General features: G+C 40.9%; 1 pseudogene; it reads right to left on the bottom strand.

Moving 5' to 3' along the window:
- Positions 1-282: 282 nt before the first annotated feature.
- Positions 283-843, bottom strand: LOC131751483 (protein cornichon homolog 1 pseudogene; annotated as a pseudogene).
- Between the last annotated feature and the right edge of the window lie 4,619 nt (positions 844-5,462).

The raw sequence follows: 5,462 nt of genomic DNA on the forward strand, positions 1-5,462 counted from the left end.
GATATCCACAGCTAATTTATAATTAAATGGCATTTCAATAAAACCAAAATGAGCCCTACAACTTCTATAAACAAAAGCTTCCAATGGACTAAGGACAGTCAATAATTAATGCAGTCATTCAAGGGATTATGGCTGTTCTTTAAGGAGTGTAAGTTCAAACCTGTCAACACCAGAGGTATCATTTTATATTAATTTAAATTCCATTTAAATTCTTTATCTGAGTATAACATATGAAAACAGTCTTTCCACAAGCAAAAAATGTGGAAACATTTTTAAAATGAGTCATTTTTTAAAGTAACTGATCAGATTCCATAGGCTACTCTTGGAAACAGGATCTTGCTGGATAGAATCCCTTCGTTTGGTGGCTTTTTGCATGCACTTAACTGGACCAGTTCTTCTGAGTGTGGTTCTAAGAGCTCACCAAAACATAGATCATGCCATATAGGTAGTAAAAAAATGCTAGAAGATAACAAGCTAATTTGTACCATCCTTCTTTCTGACAATATGCTAGAATATCTGCATTCATGATGGTTGTAGGGTCATGGAGTCCTGGTCCACTCATCACTGGTCTACTCATATACCTCCAAATATGATATGCCAAGAGGGGCATATTGAGACCCAGTGGAAGCCACTCTACTACACAAAAAAACATGACACAGAAGAAAGCATGGGTGAGGTACTCTGGAAGGACAAGAGGATTCAGAGTATTACACTGGTCTATAGGATTCTTGTAATCAGCCTTCAGCTCATCAAATGCTATAATATGCCAAATGGCGAAGAAGATGAGTGCGGCAGTGAGCAGCAGTGCCAACATGTAGCAGAAGATGCGAATGTGAATGACATGGCCGGGGCAGGCCTCTTTTCTTTAGGCTCTTCTCGAAGCTAAACAGCTCACCCTTTTAATCTGCTTATTCAGCACAAAATATGAAACACAAAATAAAAACAATGGTTGACTTTCCATAACTGCCTTTTGTTTTACCTTGTTGGCCCCCTTTTGCCCTATTTGAACAGTAGTGTATCTCCTTCACATTCCAGTCTTAATGAGGTGATTTACCTTGCATACCCAATGAGACTATACCTTATATAATAAATTCTCTTCTCTGAGATATATCTGAGAGAGCAGCCTATTTAACTATTAAAAGGATTAACCTTTTTTTTTTTTTTTTTTTTTGCGGTACGCGGGCCTCTCACTGTTGCGGCCTCTCCCATTGCGGAGCACAGGCTCCGGACACACAGGCTCAGCGGCCATGGCACCCGGGCCCAGCCGTTCTGCCGCATGTGGGATCCTCCCAGACCGGGGCACCAACCTGTGACCCCTGCATCGGCAGGTGGACTCTCAACCACTGCACCACCAGGGGAGCCCAAGGATTAACCTTTTAACTGAGAATGATCTTAAGGCTGGACACAATTTTCATGCTGAGCTTTCAATTACTTAAAGATGTCGCCACTGCATACAGAGGTGTTTACATTTACATATACTAGTAGATCAACCTTAAAAATAGCCACTCGTTAACTTGCACAATGGCTTGTTAAGAAAGCTCATTTGTTGCTATGTGTGTATTGCTCTTGCTCACGTGTGTTAATGAAATACATGTGAGCTAAAAATGCAAACTGGGAAGTAAAGAATATCATTTTTAATGCATTAGTATTGCTATCAATTGTATATGCTAACAAAATACATAGAGGGACAATCCATATGGACCCTTCAAATTTCCTTTTAGCCAATAATTGTTTTCTTCCTCATCCAACTTTTTACCATAAGTGATAACATTAATTGCCTTAATTCTTTTCATATTGTCATTCCAGGTGGGGAACAATAGAATTGGCCAGAAGTCTATAAACAGAAAGGGCATGAGGAAAAGCAAACGACTTGGGTAATCCACCATTTGGACAGTAAGTTTGGCTTTACTTCATCGATTGGGGGATGGGGATGGAGATGAGGGGGGAGGCAGTTGGTGGTTGGGGGTTAGGAAAAATAGGAAAAAAAATAGTTACTTATTTAGCTTATCTAGATCATTGCATTCAGGTAATAATAAAAAGAATTTTCATAAATCGATTTTCCTCCAAAATCTACTTGACCTTTGCACTATGGCACATCTCACTCTCAGATTCTCATAAACATTATAACTTAATCTGCTTGATTAAATGTTGTACTGACCTAAAAAGGAACTGTTTATAGTAATGTCCAAGGCACTGGGAGAGCAGCTCTCTTAAGTCAAAACAATGTGGTCTCTATTCTTAGGAAAGGAATAATTGAAAGGAGAATCTCCCCTTGGACATAAACCACCTTGTCCATCTCCCCTGCAAAAGTCCCAGAAAAATCTAGTCTATTTACTAATGTTCTGGGGCTCAAGGATTATTTCTGGAGAACTCAAATATTTATTGATAACCTACCAACTGCTGTGTACTGGGAGTACAGCAGGGAACAAAACTTTCAGAAATTTCTGGCAACATGGATTACTTTGTACAGGGGGAAAGGGTGCAATAAACAAAGATGCAAAATATACACACGTTAGATGGTGATAATACTGTTATTGAATATTAGTGATAATAGAGAAGTTTTAGACAATTTTAACAGAGGAAAAAAGCAGGAAAGGGAATGGAGGGATATTTTAAGGAAGGTGTTGTCAGGTTAGGTAAGGCAAGTTGATATTTGAGTAAAGACCTGGGGATGGGGGATCCAGCTAAGCAAAAATGTTTAAGGCAGAGGGACAATTAAGAGAAAAGGCTCTGAGGCAGGAGTATGGCTGGCACGTTAGAGGAAGGCCAAGGAGGCCAGTGAGGGCAAAGAGAGATGGGATAATAAGAACAGAAACATCAAGCAGGGGGTGAGGGTGGATAGTGTAGGACTTTAAAAGCCATTGCAATGTCTTGGGCTTTTACTCTAAATAATATGGAGAACTGTGAATCTAAACTATGGACTTAAATGTCTGTCAACAGATGAATGGATAAAGAAGATGTGATATATACACAATGGAATATTATCCAAGCATAAAAAGGAAGAAATCCTGCCCTTTACAACAACATGAATGGACTCTGAGGGCATTGTGCTAAGTGAAATAAGCTAGAGAAAGACAAATACTGTATGATATCACTTGTATGTGGAGTCTTAAAAAGATGAACTCAGAGGAATAGAGAGTGGTTGTTACCAGGGATTGGGGGGTGGCGGGAGAAATGGGGAGATATTGGTCAAGGGTTACAAACTTCCAGTTATAAGATTAACAATTTGGGGGATCTAGGACTTCCCTGGTGGTGCAGTGGTTGACAGTCCGCCTGCCGATGCAGGGGACACGGGTTCGTGCCCCAGTCCGGGAAGATCCCACATGCTGCGGAGCGGCTGGGCCCGTGAGCCATGGCCGCTGAGCCTGCGCGTCCGGAGCCTGTGCTCTGCAATGGGAGAGGCCACAACAGTGAGAGTCCCGCGTACCGCAAAAAAAAAAACCAATTTGGGGGGGGATCTAATACACAGCATGGTGGTTGTAGCTAATAATACTGTATCATATACTAGAACACTGCTAAGACAGTAGCTCTGAACTTTCTCTACTGGTAACCATGTGATAGGATATAGGGGTAGCCAATTCTATGGTGGTAACCATTTTACAATTTATAATTATATAAAATCAACACGTTGTACATCTTAAACTTACACAATGTTATGTGTCAGTTATATCTCAATTAACCTGGAAAAAACCCCAACAACAAGAAGAACAAAAAAAGATGAGAAACTATGGGAAGGTTTTTGAGTACAGGAGTCATCATACCCTATGAACAGGCTTACTTTGGCTGCTGCTGGGAATGGATTGTGAAGCAAGTGGATGAGTGCCTGTTACAATAACCCAGAGGAGAGATGAGAGGGTCTGGGGTCTGAAAGAAGAACAGACACAGAGCTCAGGTCTGAACAGCATGGAGTGAGATTAGAGACTGCTCACAGAGACAGCCAACACCTAGGTTACAAATGAATTTATTTTATAAATTCTGATTCATAAAATTTATGTACTGTGAAATCAATCCATCAGTGAGAACACAACTTAGTGGCCTCCAGTGTTAAAATTTGTTATAAAATACATTGTGTGTACATTCTTTAAAGTCACTACACATCTGCATTAGAAGTTGAGTCAAATGTTCGAGGAATGACAGAAGGACCTGTGGAGTCTAGGGGACCTGTGGAGCACAGCATGAAAACTAGAACTCCCTAGGCTGCTAGGAAAGATGCCATATCCTGTGAAAACTGACGGAGGTGGCCTCAGAACACTCTTGGGAGGCATCAGGAGAGCCGGGGGCTGTTGAAGTGACGGGAAGAAATAGGACATACCAGTTCCTCATCACTTTTCTGGGAGGGCCTGAGTCTCACAGCCCTGAACTACTTACTTACTTGCCTTCCCAAACATCTGGCAATAATGTTTGACAGCAACATGTGTTAGTAGAAGTTTGTGTAGAACGCATGTTCTTTGTGAATAGAACCATCACAATGCAGGAATTACACATAAGAATCAAGAGTCATGAAAACTACATGCAAAAGCCATAAAGGACTAGGAGAAAGGTTGATACCAACCCCAAATTCAATAGAAGGACATGCAAAGTACTGGGGATACAGGTGCTGGGTGAGCACAGGATGATCGCAGAGGAGGGATAGGAGAGGAAGGGGAGAGGGGCCAGACAAGGCAGCTGACTAGTGTGAGGACCTTTGTGGGGCCAGTGCCTGTAACCAAAGGTTAAGTAGAGAAAGGCAGCTGGTCATCAATGCCTAGACCTCTAGGTAAAGCCCAAGGGCATGGGAGCTGTGGACAGCAGCAGTCTGTACCCTTCCCTCCCTGGCTTCAGATGAAGACCTAGATGCACAAAGAAATCCAAAATCAAGGTTTGTTCATTTCATTCAAAAATCTTAAATTTCAGAGAAGATAAGCATCTATATGAGGGGCACAGTGTCCTGCTAGAAACAATTCCAATTCAACAAACATGCATGGAGAACGTACTGTTTGCCAAGAACTGTTCTAAGTGGAGAGTTGAAGGTACATAAGAGACAATTAGTCCCTCAGTGAAAGTGCAATCCAGGAAGAAATCTGCATCCTTTGTACAAACCAAACCAGCATTTGACATGTACTCAGAAAAACATTTCAATAGACAAGAAATATTAGATATTTTTCAGTACTTTCAGTAAAAATCTCATTGGAGAGACAAATTTTTTAATGGCACAGAATCAAAGAATTTAGATGTTGGTTTTAGAAATTCACTTAGTACCAAGAATAGAAAGGTAATTTATGTACTGAGCAACTTATAATCACCTTTTCTGCTGTTGTCACAAATCAAGTCAACTCTGTATGGTAGCACAGAAGAGACACAACTAACAGTGAAAGCGGAAAGAATGCGCACTGCTCCTTACTAAGTGGAGGAGGAGCCAGCAAGAAGTACCATATGCTTTTTTAGCTTCTGAAATAATAGTAACATCTCCAATACTGTTTCAC

Source organism: Kogia breviceps, chromosome 2 (genome assembly GCF_026419965.1).
Source record: "Kogia breviceps isolate mKogBre1 chromosome 2, mKogBre1 haplotype 1, whole genome shotgun sequence".
Lineage (NCBI taxonomy): Eukaryota > Metazoa > Chordata > Mammalia > Artiodactyla > Physeteridae > Kogia > Kogia breviceps.